General features: G+C 41.0%; 1 long non-coding RNA gene across 1 annotated transcript in view; it reads right to left on the bottom strand.

The window, feature by feature from the left end:
* LOC135324886 (uncharacterized) overlaps positions 1–22,225 on the bottom strand; it is a 46,232-nt gene that overhangs the window by 20,401 nt on the left and 3,606 nt on the right. The gene's annotated exons all lie outside the window — the stretch shown is intronic.

The raw sequence follows: 22,225 nt of genomic DNA, 5'->3' as shown, positions 1-22,225 counted from the left end.
CCTTGGGCTCCTGCTTGACGTCTTTTTCAAGAAACGCATACCTGTTTCTCCACTGAATGACTAACTGACTAAATTCCTAGCTTTTAGATAGTTAACATGCACCTCAGTTCCCTGCCCATTTCCCTGCAAAACAGGGAATCTACCCTATCTTTCAGTGAGAAGTTACACACCAGACTCGTGGTGGTTTTGTTTCAGAGAGATCACAGCCTAACAAACATGCCAAAAAGATAGCTCTTCCCAGACCAAACTGTGGATTGCATTATAGAATTGCTACGGCCTTGCTGTGTTTCATAGGCTCAGTGTGAAGCTGTCGAAGAGATTGTCCTTTATCTCCAGCGGGAGATAGGAAGGTGGGAACCTGAGCTTAAGCAACAGCACAAGCTTAGTTTAGTACCAATGGCCACATGCACTTCAGATGGCCGTGGGGGCCATGGACGGACAACCAGCAGGTCCTAAGCCCTACATGGCTTGAGTGGGTGGGGGGAGGGAGACAATAACTCATAAACTTTTTAAACAAAATCAGAACAGATCTGAATCTAAGAAGGTTTTGTACTATCATATTAAATAAAATCCCTGACAGATAGCTAAGTCACAGGAGGCCAGTAGCAAGCTTTTGCTGCTGTCAAATGATTAATTTCCATAAAAACATCGAAGAGAGGAAACAAAGAAAATGGATGAGATGCTTGCTTCTTAGTAGGGTACAGCAGTAGGGGATTTTGCCTGCATTACAACTGCAGCTGTATGCCCAGAGCTGACATAACACATTGTAATTTCTGTAGCATTGGATTTGCATAATCTCAACAAGTAGTAAAATTTACTTCTCTCCAGAGCAGCAGGAAATACCAGGAGGTATGTGCATTTGAAAAGGCAGGATAACACTACTAGTCTGCCCTTCCCAGCCCCAGAAATCATGAGATCAAGTTTAAGAATCACAATATTTAAAAATAAAACAAATTCCTTGTGCCGTGATTTAGAGCCTTCAGTTCTCCCTCACTTGAAGATTGTAAACTGTTCTCTGTAACTGGGAGGGATAGAGGCAGAAAGCCTGCTGTCAGGGCTTTGTAAACAAAGAGACTAAAGGGCATGGGAGCCTGTAACACTCCTGTCACACTTCTGTGGACAATACAATGTCCAGAAGACCCATCAATGTTACTAATGTTCATAGGAAGCTATAACTATGGTCTAGAGAGACAAAAAGAGAAATGTATTATTTAGGTTGCAACATGCCTCTGACTTATTATTTCTGTCCATGGGCTAGTGAAGATTGGGAACAATTGCAGCAGAATCAACCTAAAAGGCAGAGCATATAATTGCCAGAAGAATTTTTGAACCCTGATCCTAGCTTTGTATTGAACATTTGATGAGGCTTTGGGAAGTGCATAGATGTCAATGAAGAGTAAAGATGCTGGAGAGGATCATTTTATAATGGAGAGGATTGTGGTTTTTGTCTGTGGCACAGTGATAGACCTTCTGCAGAAAGGATGAATGCCATTTTGTGGTTTGATCAGCCTTGTGGAGAGTCTGGTGCTTAGGATGAACTCTACCAGCCTAGTTGGGTGGAGTTTGAACTTCCATTCCTGACTGAGTAACCTAACACAGAGTATCAGCAAAAAGGTGGGAAATGCCTTGGGAGGGGAGAGTGGAAGGTGGTGCCTGTTCTCTAGAGAGTATTCCAGAATTGGACTTTGTATGGACTTCCTGCTTTCAGACACCTCTCACCTCAGTGTTCCCTGCTACCTACTGTGGATTCCTCTCTGCTCAGTTCATACTCCTGTTCAAACCACCTTTTTTAATCATTGGATTCTCCCCAGAGGGAAATCCAGGCTCCCTAATTCTGAGCCTGTGGAGTCCATTTGGGTGAAGGGGGACAAAAGCCTAAACTTGAAAGTGCCTGGGTCCAATTTCCACTGCCTTCTTGGAAATAGGCCATAACACATAGATGCTATAATCCAAATTCTAGGGCTCTAGCAACCTGGAAATGCTTAGACAACACCTCAAGTTGTTACTGTTGGTACTGAGGGCAATGCGTTCAAAGGCTAGATAATTTTTGAGAGATTAATACAACTCCAACCAATTTAACATACAGGATGTCCAGGACTTCCCTTCACATACTCGCAAAAACACATAGCAAATGGCAACCTTAAAATACCTACCAGCAGAGACTCATAGATCTCAAAAGAGAATTGATCATAGCCCTCTGAAAGTATGACCTTCTGTTTAACACAGGCCACAGAATTTCACCCACTGCAGTGGAGAGAATTATTCTTTCTTTCTCCCTAGCTGAACACTATCAAGCCCAATCACTTGCAGGTAGTTGAACTATAGCTTATCGTCAAGTAAGACATCCAGTCTCAGAATAAAAATTCCACTGTGAATTTACCACCTTCTTTGGTATGCTTACAATGTGCTTAAACGCCTTGACAGAATTCATTCTTTTCCATTTGAATTTATTCGACCTAAACTTCCTGCTATCCAATCCTATTATGCTTTAGTGCACTGGATTGAATACCCCTTAACATCATTTCCCTAGTTAAGGATGTTATGCATCCCACCATATGCCGGACACCAGGGACAGAGCTACTCACTTTCAGTGCTAAAATCTTCTGTATCAACCGTTTGAGATAGTTCAAAGGGGTTGCTCCACAGCAGGTTAAGCTGATCTAAATTGGGACTGTCACAATCAGACACCCTGCCCAATTGCACCAGCCCTCATGTTCCTGGCCTTGCTCAGTAAATCAGTTCAGCACGTTTGGCTGTAAGAAATCTAATGCTATAGAAGAGACAAGATCAGTTTTCAGTTGGCTTGCTCCCTGAACTGTGCAGACACACAACTACCGAGCGCTGGTGCAGGGAAAGGCAGCTCTGACAGACTGAGTTACACTATGATGAACTCACACTTGGGGAGAACTGCAGAAGATTTGCACTGCCTATGGAGCATGGTCACACAACACGCAATGACTGGTAGGTTACAGTGGATCTAAAGCAGATATGAAGTAGAGGCAACCCTGAACTTGATGTGGAGCTTCACAAAAAACCCTCATTGCCCCAGCTGGAGATTCTTAAATTAATATTCAGAACTAGCCAAGGCATTCACCATCGTGTGCAGGTACTCCTGGTACCAAAAGATCATGGGAGGAGTGTCACTTTATGAGATGGAGTTTGAAATCCAAGATGGAAGACTAGACTCCGCATCCTTCTCGCAGACTGCATATCCTGAACAAGCAACCACAGAAAGGGCTCCAGTGTCCAAAGTGAATCAAGGCAAAGACAGGTTGATGGACTGGCCTGAATAAATTCACATTCTTTTAAAATATTATCTTTTCCTCTTCCTAAATAAAAGGTTGGAATCTTAAATCAGCTAAGTGCATCACTTTGATAAAAGCTATGCAAATCTTTACATATATACAGGCACCATCTATAACACTGACAGTTCAGATAAAGGCTTTAGTTTCAGTTTTAAATATAAGTTCCCAGTATGGAATGTAAATGCAAACATTTGTTTTATTTTCTTAAATAATTTGAATTTTGTACTCTGACAGTTACAAATTGCATATATAATTTACTGAACTCCCCCTTCCCCACAAACCCACTCCCTACTGTCCTGAAAAGACTTCCTAATATTGTAAAAGCCTGGCTAGAAATACAAAACTTGAGGAGCACTGAGAAGGAAGATAAAAAGTACAGAGAAATGATACAGATTAAAGTAAAATAAATAGCAGGCAGCAGTTCAAATTACAAAGCATTGGGGGCATTAAAAAGGAATCCATCATATGTGCCAGGAAAATGTATGCGGTCTATAGTATTCTTGTGCTGGTTCTTCCCTTCTAATTTGGGGTCACAGCCCATCCTTTTCCCCTTGAGAAAGGGGAATTGGCTTTTTCTCATATACCCAGCTATACCCAGCCTATCAAGAAGGCAAACAGCACAGCAAGGAAGAATAAAACTACACACATTTCTTTACTTCCCTTGTCCAAAGACTTTCCTACTGCCTCCATCCCTCCTTCCCTCCCCAGCCATGGTTTCATGCCCTCGTGCCTCCCTGCCCCTCTGCTGTACCAGGGCAATGGAGTTCACGGTGCTGCTCTGCAAGCCAAAACGTCGGAACGACAGGTTTGCAAAAATGATTTTAAAAAATAGAGAAAAGGTTTCACTGTTTGTTTTAACCCAGCTAATTTCAGTGACCTGGTTTATGCTGTAACCCCACATGCAGTTGTGTCAACACAGCTGAAGGGACAGTGGGGAACTTCTTAAGCTGGCTGCACTGCCAAAGAAAATGTAGCATATAACTACTCCCAGAGAAGCCATTCAGTCAAATGGTTTGCCGTGCCAGTTCTGCCTGGGGAGAACAAACTCCAGGAAGGATTCAGTTCAATGTGATTGCACTGCAGTTAGGACCTTGCTCAATGCCAAAGTGGTTTCTTCCCCCCACACCCCCCCCAAGTTAATGTACATAAATGATCTCCTAAAACTAAGGCTCTAACCTAATTTTGATTTTACAGACATTTTTACAGCCTCTAAATGAGGCTAAGAGAAAATTACAAGGGAAAAAGGAAATCCAAAGAGTCAGCTAAAGATCTGAGACACCTTGTCATGAAAATTACCGTGAATTAAATATATACTCAATTTCTAACACACTAGAAGCAGCTGAAACAATTTCATCTCTCCCTGAACGACAAAGAATTAGAAGGCAGCTTAGAAATCCTAGCTTCTAAAGATCGTTCATGTATAAAACACTACAAAATTCACCTTCAGGGTCTTCTGTGAAACAAAAAATACTGAGCCCAGAGCACTTCCCAGGCCTGCAGTTGTTCCTGCAACATCGGATGTCTAAAATGAACGAGAAGTTCAGTGTGTTCCTTGGCATGTAGGTGACAGAAATCACTTTAAGTCCCCATTCAAAAAGAGAGCCCCGTAATACCCTCTACAGACTCTTTTTTAAAAACAAACCACTGTTCAAGAGAAATAAAGTATTCCTCCCCGTGCTTTCTGGATCTTTTTATTTATTTATTTATTTATTTATTTTGGCTCCTAGAAGATAAAGAGCCATACAAGAGGCACCTCACAGAGGTCTAAAACACTTAACTTTTGCTAGGGTATCGCAGGATAGTTATTATTTGATTACTTTAGACCTTGCTCTATGCCTCTAAAAGACATGAATAGAATTCAATACATGTGTTTTCATCAGTTTGCTTGAAAAAAGCTAAACACCAGAGAGGTGGCTTGATAAACACATCGGTCTTTATCTCCCAGACTCCAGTTTTGAAGGTCGGTAGTACAGATAGGTGGTGACAAAACAAGCCAAATTCCACGAGAAGTTCAGAATTAACATCCTTTCCACACCACTCTTATGTAACGTCAGTAAGAACAAGCATTAATTTAGTTCAATAAGCACAAAACTGACAATCTGAAAACAGACTAAAATTACAGTGGGTGACCCATGGATTGCAAACAAGGTTCTCCAGGCAGATGTTACATTTTCCAATAGCAATGATACCCTGATGCAGCAAAGCTTTGTGATTGCTACTGGAATAGGAGTAGAAACAGGTATCACTCCTGGATCCGGCTTTACCTTACTGAGGCTTACACACACAGCAAAGTACCCTCAAAACTGGGGCATAAGGAACATATAAGAAACCTGCCTCTATCAGAGTGGTAGGATGGTCACTGCTGCTGTTGCTGCCTGTCTTCTCATGAGGGACTTCAGCTGGGAGCGGGGAGAATTACGGAGCAATTGACAAGGATCAGGCCACGAATGAACGCGCACATCCTCAGTCCTCCCCAGACTGTCCCTCCCCTCCACGACTACTCCATCACAAGCCTAGGCTCTGCTGGATCAAAGTCACTTGAAACGCTGCCAGCCTGCACTGACACCAAATGCAAGCCTGGGAAGCACTGACGGCAGCAGCAAGCCTCAGTGAAGAACAGCCCTCCCTGCATGTCACCACGGGACTGTCATCAAATCCTAGCCACTCTCGCAAAGCCCCACACTGTGCATTTTCTTCAGCGCTATTCCCCCCCCTTGCTGTACCAAACCCCTTAATTTAATTATTCCTTTCTTTTGTTTTTTCCTCCCTCCCAAGCCTCCTGCCTCCCCTGTCAAAGCCTCGTCTCGCCTTCGCTCCCTGATCTAATTAGTTCCCACAGAACACCTGGGTTCTCCGTGCAGGACTGACATCTTCTGCGATGCACCAATCTTTTGCTCGATTGCCTCAATTAGCTTCCATTGTACACCTGGGTAAGGCATTAATGTGACATCTGTACAGTTCAGGGAATGTCTGCTCCATTACGGAGCTTTTCCATCACTTCTCAGAAAGAAAGATTATTGTGCCCCTAACTGTATCCCTGCTTTAGCCAGAAGGATCATTCTCTGCCTCCCTGTATCACATACAGCCACTCAGCCACCTTGTAGATGTTGAATCTTGGAAAAAATTGGTCCTCTGTGAGATGCATGAAATCACAAACCACCAAGGCTTTGGAAATAGTAGTTTATTGGAACGCTCAGAGCCAGATTTGCAAAGCTGGGTAGAGCTGTTATAACTGTTACACCTTGACTGAACTCTGCTATAGTCCCAGCAAATTTGGCTTTGGCTTGTTTGGGCTGGCTATGAACTTGAGGGCTCCTCAAGTTGTGTAGCACGACTTTAAGGCCTTCATTAGGCTCAGACTGCTCAAGCTGCTTGCAATAAACTGCAGGCCAGACCATGCAGAGCTGGATCCAGACTTCCTGACTTTATCACATAACAGATATCTTGTGTTTATATCCATGGAACTGCTGGCTAAACTGGCCCCCTTCTCTTCAAAAGGACATTTAAGGACAATTAAAAGGGCATCCTCGGAAGGTGAAATTGCCAAATAAACATAATGTTCATGATTTTAAATTTAACACTAATGAAAGGTGTAACAAGACTAGTTGGTTTTTTCTGTATAGAAGAGAAGGGAGGGCTAACACTTCGTAGTAAAGACGAAGGCTTTCTTTCTAGATCCTAAATGATAAAATAGCATTTTTCAGAGAGTCACCAAACTGGGTTCATAAATTAGATTTTTATAAAATGTAAGCTCTTAATAGGCCTTATTTGGAGGATTTGTAGGGAAGAGATTGGCTAATACAATTCTATCTAACAGACATCAAAGCTAGGAAAACTATTTTTAGTGGTGTTATGCTGAAGGCAGGAGGAACATATTATCACTTTCCGTCTGTCTGTCTATCCTTCCCAGTATAACTGTTGAAGCTGTTGGCCAGTTTCAGCCAAATGCGGTGGACTGGTAAGGTCTCAAGGACATGCACACGTTTCATGGTGCAACGAGAGCACAATGGTGGTGGTGTTGGATTCAGTTTAAATTTAGAAGAAAGGAAAGGAACTATTTCACTGTATTACACCAAACCCCAGTTGTCCCAGTCCAGCCATCCAAGATGAGAAATGATGGAACTTGCCATGAATTATACATCTTGGGAACTCAGCAAGCGAATCACCAAGAAACAGCATTACACACATTGGAACCTAGTTTCTAGACCGTGCCCCTTTTCCGACTTGGCCAAACTTTGGGTCCTCAGCATATTTCTCCTATCCTTAGGAGAGAAAGATGATGCTGCTAGAATAAGACTTTAGGGTTCTTTTGTTGCTGATTTATTTTTCTTGTTATTGCCATTTGCTTTTGTTCTGGCTGTTTTATTGCCTCCAATTCACAACAGACACATCAAAACCCTCCTCCTTCCACAAAAGAGAAACTGAACAGTAGCATGGCTGCTTACCATAAACCTCCTACAGCCAGAATTTAACAAAACAGCTGTCTTCGCCTTCTTCTTGGATGCCCATTTTTATGGCTTTTTTTCTCCTTCTTTGTGACTGACTCTGTGGTGTTTTGCTTACTTTTCTGTCACGTGTGCATCTCTCCTAGAAAACAGCTTTAGCTCACCCTATTCAAACCCCAGAGCTGTCTCATGCATAACTTTGCTGGCATGCTTGAAACAAATATAGAAGCCTAACAGCTTTTAACAGCTCTTAAACCTCTTGTTTCAAAGAAGTTTAATTCATCTCATTAAAGGACTCTATGCCTCTGAGTTGTCCCACTGGATTATTTAATTATTGAAATTAAATGACGAGGTATCAAGCTGAATGAGAGCCAATCTTCTAAACCACCTTCGGCCCATGATGAGATTTCTGCAAAGCATTTAACCCATTGCCAGAAAGTCCTTAGAAGGCAGCAGGATAATGGAGAAAGGACTGGACCTATTTGGAAAGACAGCTCGGCTGTCTTTAGAGGAAGGAAGCACCGCATTGCTGCCTTCAATTATGTTTGCACTAACAGGGAGAACTCAAGCAATCGTGCTCTTTGGGGACTGTGCAGAATGGACAGCAGATGTTTGCAGTCTGCTGTGTGGGAAAAGCAGACACCTCCTGGGTTCTGAATTGCAGTATCGTTATTATTGCTAAGAAGCATTGTGGGACTGGAAATAGCTATGTGCTTTCAAAGCAGAGAGACGTTCCCCAAGAGCTGGGGAAGAAGGAGCTCTCCCTTTCCTCTGATAGTACTGCTCAGTGGGTACACTCATTCCCTGTCACGTCGGGAGCCGTCTCCGCTCATCCTGCAGTACTTTAAGCAGTGCACAGAAATTTATTTACATATGTCCGAATGCCAGCAAGGCATATCCTTCTTTCCTCTGTATGTACCCTTGACTGCATACATCACCTGAGTTAAGCTCTGCTCTCCTCCCATTTCTTTATACATTCTGCTGTCACCATTTCTTTATTTAAGAGTGTCCTGCGTTTTTTGTTGGTTTTATTGCTAACTCAGATCATTTCATCAGCGCTTTTACAGGACTACCCCACAAAATCTTACAGTGGCCCAGCCGAAGGGCAGCACAGTATCATGCACAGGCGAGACTGAGACTTTGGGACGAAGGAAAGAAAAGACTTCCTCAAATTTGTTTTGCTGCTAGAGAAAATGTCACATGGAAGAACATACTTATAACTAGCTGGGCCCATATGACTCACTCATATGACTCCTGAACAATTTCAAAGCTTCTCTTTGATTTTGCAACCACTTAAGCTGTTTTTCTGTATAACATGGGACCTAGATTAACCTAAGCTCAAACAACAGGACACTGACAGAGCTAGGAAAGAACCTCTCTACCTGAACTTACCATCCTTTAATTTAAGTATGCCTTCACTCCTAATATATATTTCTTACTCATGTACACTGAAGCCTGTAATTACTTGCTCATGCTCCTCTTCCACTCCCCTTTCGCCGAAAGTCACTATGAGTAAGATTTGAACTCTCTGTCCTGAGCCATAGCACAGATGTCCTTTCCTCATCCTTTAGGAAGCAACAGAATTAAATGAGACTTTTTTCTTTGGCCACTGTACTGAACCACTAAATCATTCCCATGGGAAGTGGTGCATCATTTTTCACGTCTCTCTGGCCATGTGACCTATACACAGTAATCCCCTTTTGACTGGGGTCTTTTTTACACGCTGACAGTTTCTTGGAGGCAATAGCATATGGCTTAGAACAGAATCCCAGAACAAACTCTACAGAACTTCAGGGGGAAACTGTTCCTTCCAGAGCAGGCTCTCCTACACTGCTATCTCACTCTGGAATTTTTATTTAGCCAATAGTATTTCCATACACTATGGTTAATCTGCTGAACAGGATAGCTCTACCACTTGAGAACACAGCTCTGAAAACATCAACCAAAAGGCAAATATCCTTGGCTAATGAAAAAACTTATAGTTATGGAGAAGGAAAGTTTCAAACCATGGGAAGAGAAACCAAGAAACAGAGAAATCAGGTAGCAGAGTATTTTTTATCAGGACTCAGTTTTCCATTGCACATGCACAAAGCTGAAGAAAGCAAACATGTACAAATATACTTATAAGTTGTTTAGGGAAAGCGAGAAAAACCAACACCCTCAAAGTTTCATTTGTCAGAATAGCCAGGTTCTGCTTTCATAGCAAGTCACTACATAGAAGGATGACTGAACAGAACAAAAGGAGTATATGCTGAGTTTTTGCAAAGTCAGTCCAAATTGTATGAGAGTGCCTTGAGTCACTAGAGTGTAGGCTAAGACTACAGACTGTGTTATGGGCTAAAAGTAGCTTTTCGGAGATCTTTGTGTTCATAAATGCTATATATAAGATCTTTCACTAGCCAACATTCACGGTGTCTTTTCTGCAATATACGAAAATGTGAGCTCACATACAGTTGACTGCAGCCTATGGACTAAGAAAAAAGGATATGGAAATACTTTTCAAGGGGGTACTTTTCCTCTTTTGTCTCTTTACTTTTCAGTCATTGATAGTAGCTGCTTTGGGGAGCTCCAACAGTTTGATCATGCCACAACGGTCACCTTCTTACTCTAGCCTCCAGAGTAATGCTGGACTTTCATTTAGTCACCTCATACAAAACCAGAGTTCTCACAGGGAAGTCACAGAACAGTCTACAGAAATAAGCAGGGCTCAGGAAAAGGAGTTCAGCCTCTGGTTTGCAGCCTGGAACCCAGAAAGAGCACTGACTTTGGCCCTCCTTTTTTGGGAAGAGTTTTGAAACTACCAGACAACTGGTGCGATGCAGCTGGTGTGACTCTGTGCAATGTCTGAGTTTCCTGAGGGTTATAATACCTCCTCAGAGCAAACCCATCAAACTGAGTCTGTCACAGACTGAGAGGATCACCTGCTTTCAGAGTCCTCGTTTAAGTTTTTAAGTTGTCTAACCCTAGCAAAACAGGGATAATATTGTGCTCATCCTGAGGCACAAACTTTAAGGTCAAAGAGAACAGGTGAGAAATCTGTCAAAGCCCTGTCTGACTCAGTGAGTGGTGTCAGCATCGCAGGCACTCAAATTGTGCTTAAAAGCCATTTCGAGCACTCAGGTTCCTCCTGAAATTTCCCTTTCCCTAACTATGACCTTACTGTGAAATACTGAAAACATTTTTCTGCATCCAGCACCTTTCCTTCCTGTTTCTTTTGTGTCTGATGCTTTAAATGTTATTTAATTGTCATTGCACATGATGGAAGAATACTATCAAAGCAATCAACTATAGGCAAGGGAACTTACAGCATTTACAACTGTGTTCAGCTCTCCAGATGAAGCTCATGACAGCTTGAAGGCACTGAAAGCACCAAGCACCGGGCTCAGCTGTCAGCCACAGCAGGTCAGTAGTCACTCATGGCAGATGGAGGGGGGAGAAAAAGGAAAAAAGAAAAACAGCTGGACCATCCTGAATGAACTCGGAGGAAGAAATAGGTGTGATATTCCATGGGGCTCCTCTTACCCAAACAAAACAAATGGCTCTTCCAGGTCAGTAACCTGGAGTTCCTTCTTTTTACTATCTCGTTCCAAAGCCTTGCAACGCGGACAACTGCAGGAAAAAAGCAGCCTTAAACTCATACCGACATATAATTGATCTGGGTTCCTAATCACGGCTCCACAGGGACCAGCAGGGCTTTAAAAACAAGATGTATTTAATCACAGTGTCCCACTGACTTCAGTTCAAAGGCAGCTTCAACTGCTCTCATCTTCAAGAGAGAACTTTCTTGCTCAGACTTCAATTAATCCCCACGCTGTCTAATTTTTCAATATTTTCAACCTTGTACAGATTTTTCGCACAAAATCCTGTCACTTCAACTCGTTCTTTCTTCTCAGTTTGAACATACAGGTCTCCAGCCAAAAAGGAAAGAAGAAGAAAAAATCTATTATCCAGATTTTTCCTTCCCCACACTAGGATAAGACTACAGTTGCTTTTTGATTTGCTTTATTTGTCATAGTCAAAACCAAAAATAACCCCCAAGGCTCAATCTCCTCAATTTCACTCTGTTACAGAGATCATCAGTTTTCTGTCTTGTGTAAAATAAGTTCTTCAATATTTTGCCTAAGAATAAACCATGATTGAACCCTTTCTTCAGCATATGCTCTAGATTTTCTTAAAATTGTCAGATTTTCTTTTTAAAACAGGAAACTTCCCAATCACCTAATATGCAGCTATACCCCATTGCCTTGGAAGAGGAATGGATTTCCTAATTTCCATTTAACTCTATTGTCATTTTATTTATACTTTCATACTTTGGAGTTACACAAAGCCCCTGAAGATAACATTACATTTTCACTTGTGCTTGAATAGTTTTCAATATGGAATTTTCTGCATTATGTATTAAACAATCTGTATTTTAAAAGTCTTAAAATACATGAGAACAGGATCTTCTTGCTCAAGAAATCTGCCCTCTGTGCAAACAATTTCTTTTTCTGTTCAATGCATATTTTCTTTTCTTAAGATAAACATCCATTCCTCTCTTATGCTAACATCTTTTTACAGAGTATTTGCAGTGAAAAGGGACCATAAAGTGCATATGCATTATATTTTCAAACATACGACTATCTACACAAGGTCAGCTGTATTGCATCATGTCTTCAACAGTGGCATGCCAGAAGTCTAAGGAAGGACGAGGAAAAGAGTAAAAATATATTAATATACCTCTGGTGTATTCTCTCAATTTCCAATGACTAGTGGGTTCAGGAAATTCAAGAACTGCAGGTAATATTGTGTTTAACTGATCTTAATGTATTTTTCCTCCATTCATGTCACTGCTTTTTAGCATCCACAAAACACTATAACAAGGAGTCCATACGTCAACTAAGCACTGTGTGAAAAGCACTTACTTGGATTTGTTTAAAACAAATAAATGTTTGAATTGTTCATTTCCTTTTGATACCATCTGTTTATTAAGAAAGAGATCAAACAATCCCTTCCGGTTCATTTTTTTCCATATTACTCAGCATTCTAAAGACTTCTGTCATATCCTTCTTCAGCCATCCCTTTCTCGACTGAAGCTTCCTGGTCCAACCATCAATCCAGGGTTGGGAGCCATCTCCTGCCCTTGCTTATCTTTTTACTCTTCTTTATATTCTCTAGTTCTACTGTATCTATTTTGGGAAGGGATGGCCATTCAGTGTGTGGATGCACGCACACACCTACCGTGGCATGCAGATGTTTTTTGTATGTTCTCTATTCTTTTTTTAATTATTCCTAACATTCAGTTGCTTTTTGACTGCTACTGAGCATGAAAAAATATTTTCATAAAACTATTTCAACTCTGTGATCATTTTCCTGAATGAACCTTTAACAGATGGGGTCGTAATAATGCCAATTTTTCCTTGTGGTATTGTTATTATTATTAGAATCACTTTCTAATGCTTCTCCATATTCTTTCTTCAATTTTTGCTTTGATTTTTCAAGCAAAAACTGAAAAAGGTTTTTATTCTGCATTTGTATTTTTGCTCCTTTTCAATTGTTTTCCTGTGGCAAAATAGGAAAGCAAAAGAAAGGGGTGAAAAGACAGGACAAAAAGGGAAAGAAATGTATGTGCTAAAGATGCAATATTGAAGTAATATATTAATACTACAGATGATGTGTTTTTTGAGACGATTACAGCATAGCTTATTGGAATGCCTTCCACACTCACATGCTGGTTTAGTCAATGACAGAGGAGTTAGGACACCTCTACAAAAGTCGTGGGGATAATGTTAGCCATATGTAAAGTAAACAGTACAAAAGCTGAAAACTTCTGCCTTGTGAAATGGAGGAGGAAGCAGAACAGCCATGCCTTCACTAACTACTTTTACTATGTAACTTTTACCTACTTTTGCTATGCAACTTCCCTTTTAAAGTCCACTTGTCTACTGCTAAGACACACAGGGAGGGCAGCTCCTGCTGCAGAGACACAAGAAGTGAGAACAAGAGAGGATGAGGTAGCTCTAAGGTGGCAGCAATTGTTAACCATCTTTCACCCCAGAAAAAAAACAAACCAAAACCAAAACAAAAAAAAAAAAAAAAAAAAAAAAAAAACAAAAAAAAAAACAAGGAACAGCTCTTTCCAAGGCTCTCCTTTTACTGGCCTTCTGCCACTCCTGGCTGGAGTGATTGAGACCCAAGTTCTTACTTCCAGGGCAGAAAAATTCAATTTTGGCTACGCTGTCAAGAACTTGTAAGATAGCCTTGTAAAGTAAACACTAGCTCAACATAACAGAAATCACAATCAATTCACACTTGAGTCATGTACCTGGGATGATAGTGCTTTAGCAAAGTACCTTCCCTTAACAAAGTTACAAGGCTTGGTTCTAAATTATGGCAAAAGAGAAGGGGACAGAAAAAAGGAATTGTCTCTAGAACTGTGTAGATATTTTGTAGAGCTGTGTCTAGACAGAGAGAGAGCTCACAAGGGAAAACCTGATCTACAACTCAACCCTTGCAGGCATCTGAAGTAGCTGGATCTCCTTGTACAAGACAAACATCCACAGAAACTGCTTTATTTTAAATCTTTTCGTGGTTTGCTTTGTTTTCACTTTTCCAGAAAGTCTTACGCAATTCCTGACATGAAGATTAGTAGATGCAAAATTGTGAGAGATCTGATCACAAATGGTTTTTGTGTAGGAACAGAAGTCTGCCATGAGGTAGGAAGATGTCTACCATGAATGAGGTAGGAATTGGTATATTTTAGGATTTCATTCCAAAAGGCCGTGAAGCACTCAAAAAACACTTAGGGCCAAAGGCATGACTATTCTCTATACAAACAAGTCTTGGCTATTTGATTTTGTAAACCAAAACACAGCCTTTTGGCGTGGAGTTAGAAGTGCAAAGCAACACATTACTGCCATCTTGACAATAACGTTTTTCTAACTGAAATTTGTTTTAGATGAGGCATTTCTTTCTAGCACTAACAGGTTGGCAAAGGGTGAATAGAGGTCTGAATATAGTAACTGTTTCCTTCCCAAAAATAGGTATTGGACACAGGCCAGCAGGCATCCTTGAAGGATTTCACTGGGTGTTTAATACAGTTTGATTTAACAACAATGGTTCAGTTTTATAATTGTTCTCAGTTTGATTTAGAAAACTAAAAACCCCCTCTTTTTTCCTCATATTTTCAGATAGATCAAAGTGAAGGGGCAGGGTATATTATCTCTAAGAAAAGAAAAATATTTGCTTCAGATCCTGTCTTCTTTGTAGGTATCTAGTGTCCTTTCTTATTTTGTAGTACATGTGCTTTTTCAGTTAGGCTTGTCATGATGATTCTTTCCGTAATTATTTGTATTATAGGAGTGCTTAGAGATTCCAGACTTATGGCAAGAATCATTTTACAAACCTAATGATGTGGTCCTTGCTCAGAAGAGCTTATAAATGTAAAAGGTCAAGAGAAGATAACACAGATGGATGCAACAGACGAAATAACAACCACTTGGATCCCTGACGCAAGATATATGGGATTTCGAGAAGACTGGATAAACTGTTCATACATATGAAATGGCAAACAGCTGGCATCATATCCATGGAGTGCTGGGATCAAGTCCTTTCTGCATTGTGCCAGCAGAAATTCACTATAATGATTCCAAATTCTTTTCAAGTAAAGATCATTTCTTAATTTATTTTGATTGAAAACCCAAATCAAAAATAAAGTAGCCTCCTTCCCTTCCTCAATCATGCTGGATTATAAGGAATTAAACAAATAGGAGGGAAATAATCAATAAAAGCCTCAAGAGACATTCATAAAGCACAGCATCAGTACAAATCCATTTATAACTTCATATAATTCAAGCAAATCTCTAGCTCATAAAAGTAAATAATTTATGCCTCACCTGGCATCTTTCCACTACCAATATCCGAACACATTTGTTATTCTAAGCTTCACAAAACACCTGAGAGCAGGTAAAGAATAGAGATCATAGCAAGCACAGCTGAAGCCTAGCTACCATGGCAGCTGGATACCACATGGTGATTTAGAGCCCAAAGCTGGGCGTAAGAGAACAGCTTGTTGATCTCCTAGGGCAATGTGATTATCCAAGCTGTGATTTAAGCTTGGTTAATGTGCCTAGTGTGAAATACATTTGACTCTGCTCCAGTTTCTCAGAAGATGGCATTTCCAGAAACCTCGTACCCTCTGCTGCAGCATCACTGGTACTAACTTCAAGTAAAAGCAGTCTTTCTTGTTGGGACACCACCATCTCCTACAATTCTGGGAGGAAGACCTCTCATCCACATGATTCTAGCTAAGTTTACTGACATTTGTAGGTGTGAAAGGTATATCAGTGCTTGGTGATGGGGCTGTACTCCTAATACTTTATTATAGGTGGAGCTCTGAAGTTCTGCAGAAGAAACTTGGTGCATGGAAACAAAGACCTTTTCAAGGTTAACAGCTACATGAAAACATGATGAGATTAACCCTTTCTCTGAACATTCCTGTACCTACAGCTCCTGTCAGAAAACAAGTCTGTAACCATATAAACAAATTAAAGCCTAAATGTGAACTGGAGGCACCCTTAATCCACATCCCAGGCTAATTCCACTGCTCACAGACTTACATACCCTGGTTAGCCAAGCACAGAAAACTGTGAAGGAGTATCCCCAGAGTGCTATTTAGCCTGTTCTGAATTATTTGAGACCCACCAGGCACACTATGATCTCCAATAAAATTTCACGGATGATGTTTAGTCCCTAGTGTTGAACACATTTTGGGACATGGTATTCTTAGTCCATTCATATTGAGTCACAGAGATTTCACGCAATCTCTTTAAGTCAGGTGATTTGTCCACCACCCAGAATCCTAATCTGTGTGCCAGTGACTGTGATCTTCTGTTAGAGGAGGAGATGGCCTAGTGCAGAAGTGCCTGGGGCTTAGGGAGGGGTGCGGGGCAGAGAAACAGAACCTCAGACTTCCTTAAAATGATACGAACTTCCAACCTCCCAGCATTGGGACTGTAAGATCCAGCTAGGGATGCCTTTTGTTTTATCCTTGCAAGGAACATGCCAGTACTAGAAAACATAGGTGCCATGGGGAATTCAGCTTCACATAAATACCCGCACACTATGGTCCATGGAAATCTATTCAGAACAGTCAGTAGAGTCTAATAACTAGGGAGTCAGCTCATCCTAAAGTAGGTATATGGCTCTTCGTTCAATCTTGCCAAAAGTAAGCACACAATGTCCTTTGAAACGGCTGGGGTTATCCAAGACCTCTATGGTGGGCTGGCAGATATAACATGGGACCTGTAGGATATCCATGCTCTTCCGGAGCAGCAGCTAAAGACCAAATGGAATATTGGATAGATGTGGGATGTAGCTTAGACAAAGACACCAAGATAGAGACACCTTGATTTAGAAATACTAATCTGTGATCCAGTTGTCACAATGTAAATCTAAGGTTGATGATCCCTATCTGTTTCCTTGGCAAGACAAATGGGAAGGGATAGATTACTCCATAAGTTTTCCAAGGGCAGGAAAGAATTGAACAGGATCCTGTAGATCCTCTTATCTACAGGATTAGAGCATGCATAACTCTAGCAGCTCTAACCTAGTAGGGTTACTGCCCCAAATCTGTGTTTGTAAGGCATGGGCTGCAATGCTCCTAGATTCTTCTTTCCTGGGCTTATAAAGTACACTGCTCAAATATTTGACTACAGCTCACCTAGTGATTTCACCGGGCTTCAGGCAATCTTCAGACACATTGTAGTCCAAGGTCAACACTATGCAGCTGCAAAAATAAGCATAGTTGGTACCCATACCACCACACCTGTGCCTGCCTTTGTATTAGTACCAACAACGTGCCTGAAAATGGCAAGTTACAATAATAACACACCAGAAATCAATATGGGAAAAACTGAGGAACAAAGAGAGCAATTTTTATGACTAAACAAAGGGAAGGATCAAATCTAAAACTGCTGTTGAGGAAGATTAGTAGATACATGACTAGCAATTTTAACATGGGCTATGTAAAATAATGAAATAATGGGAAAACATATGGTCTGTCATTCACAGAATGACAGAACAGTTGAAATTGGCAGGGACCTGTGGAGATTATCTGATCCAGTTCACCTGCTCACACAGGATCACCTGCAGCATATTGCCCAGGACAACGTCCAGTTAGGTTTTGAATGTCTCCAAGGATAGAAAGTCTCCGGGCAACCAGTCCAGTCCAGTGTTCAAACGCCCTCACAGTGAAAAAGCTTTTTCTTAGGTATACATGGAATTTCCTGTGTTTCAATTCATACCCATTGCCTCTTGTCCTGTCACTGGGCACCACAAGAAGAGTCGGGCTCCATCTTCTTTATTCTCTCCAATCAGATATTTATATACACTGATAACATTCCCCCCCCCCCCCCCGAGCCTTCTCTTTCCAGGCTAAACAATCCTAGCCCTCTCAGATTGTCCTCATATGACAGATGACAATCATCTCTGTGGCCCTCCACTGGACTCGCTTCAGTAGATCCATGTCTTTCTTGTACTATGAAGAACTTTGTACTTTTGTACACATGCATAATGGAGATTTAAGAAGGAACTGTGGGTGTGGTAATTTATGCTGGTTTACAAGTCTTAAATGAGTTGGTTTTCTAGCTTATTATATAGCTTATTATATAGCTTTAACTGTACATGAGAAAATTATCCTTGGAACTCCTAGTTCTCAGTTATACATCTACAAAGCTATTTACACTCCATATAGTGCTAAACCAGAAAAAATGTACAGCTTTAAGCTACCTTTCTGGCTATACATCTTCACTGAAGAAAGGACATACCCGCTGCTGTAAATCAGTATCAGGTACCCATTAAGCTGGATGCATAAGCAGAAAACTTGGATCCTGATAAAAAGACTTGGCAATGTGTCTTTTGGCTATGGCTTGCTTCAGCTGAGAAAATAATCATCTTACTTCGCTATATTTCAGTTAATTCTGTATGTACAAAAAAGAAAGCTTAAGGATTAATTAATGAAAACAAAGAAACAAAGAAAGTCTTTTAATTCTCCCTTTTTATACTACATCTTCTTAAGACAGGATCCAGATCCCCAGATTCCCAGATCCAGCTGAAATTAGAGCCCCAAGCTATGGTGCTTCTTGTGTGAAACAAGTTAAAAACGAGTTCTGTGCCACAGAGTTTATAGAACCAGGAGGAAAAGGAAATTCAAATAGTGAAAAATCTTCAAGGCCAATGGCAGAAGGGAGCCATAGCCAGCACTGTAATACAGAGTCTCTCGATTCCCATTTCAAAACAGTGTCTCTCAGATCCTGTCAAGTTTGAAGCCGGATGAGAGCTAAGACCTGTCATCTCCTCACTTCATAGTGAGATACCATTCAGAGCTTTGTCAGTGACTTCTTGCTTGTAACTTGGAAAAGAAAAATGTAATATTGTCCAATATCCTTGAAAGTTTACCGTCTACACATTTAAGCACTGGATTGTGTAGACTAGCCTCACAAAACACCTCCTAAGTATATAACCACATTTTTCTGCCCATTCAGGGTCTCAACAAGCACAGCTCTTGTGATAGCCATTTCTCTGGCATTTATTCCATATCTGAAAAGATCTCATTCTTTTTCTCAAGGTCTGCATTGTTGCTGTGCTTTTAGGAAAAGAAAATGAATTAACTTCAATGTAATGCTGCCTTGGCATAATCTGGTCAGAGACCTCAGCTGAATCACCCCTTTAAAGAAAGAGGTTCCTCCCATGCATGCTGTAGTCCTCACCCCTGAAGTTGGTGAATGAATCAGATGATCATTACAGCATCAGCTGTCTCCCCCTTCACCTCAGCTAGGTCAGAAAACTTGGTATCTAAGTCAGCCACTGCATGATCAAACCTGAAGCATCAGAAGTGAAACAATTATCCACACAAGAATGGCTCTCAGCGGGGACAGCCACCGGAAAAACAGCCCAAGTTTAAGCTAAAATGGAAGCTGCCTACCTCAGGGAATAGAAGCTGCTACATGACCTGTTGTGCTTTCATCAGAAATCCTTCCCTGATGTGTCAGTTGACGAGGATATGGCATTAGAAAGGTGACAGACGGCTTACTGGACTGAATTAGTACGGTTGACATCACTAGACAAGGAAAAGAAAACCAATCCAGTGTTTACTGGAAGAAGAAAAACAAAAATAAAATAATTAAAAAAAAAAGCAAAACCAAAGCCTGTCCATGTACTGGGGACACTGTCATGGGGCACTGCAACATCAACTAGGCAAGATAAGTAGGCATCCTTCTATACATCCACACAGATACAGAGCTTGTTATTCCACCTAAAGTTCAAGGGGAAGCAGTTTGTGAATGGTTTAAGAGCAGAGAATTTCCCTAATTACCTCAAATAATCTCAGCTACAAAGCTGTTTATACATGACTGTGCCAGGAAGATGCCTATAAAAAAAAAAAAAAGGACATTTTACATTTTTCTGTGGCAAGGTGGGGTTATTCAGACTCTAGTCAATGAGAGATGTTATATTAAATATACATGAGAGATAAAAGCCTTTGGTTACAATTAACTTCACAGTCTGATTCCTAGTGAAAGAAGATGCACTGAAGAAAGGACTGCGCAAAAGATGGTCTTCCTATTTTATAGATCAGGGGCAGAAGCAGTAGTCTGACACCGTGGAATATGTCTGTATGATTTACCTATTACATATACCAATTAATGTCTAAGCACCTAATGAGATGGGGAAAGTGCCATTACTTGGCTGTGAGGAATACAGGCTGGAAAAAGCTGAATGACTTGTCCATGAAAGAATTGTTCCCAGAGCTCTCTAGAGTCTCCACATTGGCTCAACTCTCTTATTTTCTGTGCACTGTAGTTTATAAATAGAACTTTCTCCCCTGAACGAGTCTGCAGATTTGCCATCTTCTGATCCTCCACCATTGCTGAAGGTGACAGGGGAAAAGAAAACCAAACACAAAACAAAAAAAACCCACACCACATTTCTGTCAAGGAAACTGATTCAAAGTGCTTTTGTTACATTTTGTACAACCTCTAATTTTGGAGAGCTTTTATTCAGAATTTAAGTATCTTATTGTGGTTTAGCTTAATCCACTTTGGAAAGGACCATCTCACACATCAGGTGAAATGACTGATGTCTGCATGTGGATGAGCCTTTGCAAGCAGTGCTTCTGCAGTTGCAGGTTAGCATCCAGGCAGATAAAGTACATCACTGCTTGATATTCTAGAAGCAACTGGGGTTCAGTATTTTCCCCTCCAAAGTGAAACCTGCACACCCTCCTCCTCCCCCCAACAGAGTCCTTTCTAAATCATGGATGCTTAGAAGGACAGGAGGGCACCAGTATTGTGCTTGAAGGACCTTCACTATTACAAAGAATTGCCACATCAGCTGAAGAGGTTACAAAAATCTATTTTAACACAATCTACCTGCAATCTGTTTTCAATGACTCCCTTAAGACGCCTTAAATGTACATGCTTGAGATACTTCATAATAACCACTATATTTTACCAGCCACTGATGATACCAGGCTCTGTGAGTAAAACCTCTGCGGACTACAAAAGGGAGACCGTTTAGCAATACTGCCTCTCTTTGCTGCTACCATGAATCTGCGAAGAAGTGTTAGATTCCCCTTCCCTCCTCCTCCTTCCCCTATCCAGAGCCATTATCCCCCAAAAGCCTTTCAGAAATGCTTTTTATTTCCGATTACAAATAAGGACAACAAAGCCAGGTAACGGTCTCTAAGAACAGGGACATTTCTTGCTAAAAGGATATATGCCTTTTCATTAAAACAAAGAACCCATCCCTCTCAGGTTTTCACAAAATACCTTTTTGCAATCACTGCCTCTTCCAAAACAAGGAAAATTAGAAGGCTCTGTGCCACCTGAAGCACTGGCAGTTGAAGATGACCAATAATAGATGGGACAGTTTATTCCTCCTTCACCCCCTCCCCCCATCCCAAGAGAAATAAAGAGTAGGGTTTCCAAGAAAAAATAAAATCAGGATGAGACCAAAGTGAATGTAGCAAGGAGAACAAAGTACCCACAAGCTGGCTTTATAGTACATTGTAACTCTATTTACACAAAACACAGCTGCCAGGGAAAACAAGGCTGTGGCAAAACTATTGTTTGATGGTACTGTTTCTTTTTCTTTTTCTCCTTCCTGGTGAGGTTTAACAGGATGGCTGTTGAGAAGTTATTCTGTGAGCACCAAAACTGCTAAAGTCTGGTTTCCTACGAAGTGCTGCATCGTGCTTAGACGCATGTGATGGTGCTCATAGTCTCACTCTATGCAGATTCTCCTGTGTATATACATGTGGAAGCTGAAACCACTGTCTGACATCCCCCTTGGGGACATTCCTCTGACTAGGAAATCTACCTTTATGAAACATGCAGGAACTTTATCCATCTTTAAGACTTCTACCCCTCAAGTCAAAATTTTTAGTAGTTGTTCAAGGGATTCAGAAGTTATTAGAGACAGACACCTAATATACACACA

This window comes from Dromaius novaehollandiae, chromosome Z (genome assembly GCF_036370855.1).
Source record: "Dromaius novaehollandiae isolate bDroNov1 chromosome Z, bDroNov1.hap1, whole genome shotgun sequence".
Classification (NCBI taxonomy): domain Eukaryota; kingdom Metazoa; phylum Chordata; class Aves; order Casuariiformes; family Dromaiidae; genus Dromaius; species Dromaius novaehollandiae.
Note: the sequence above shows the minus strand (reverse complement) of the source record. Positions and strands in the feature narration are given on the sequence as shown.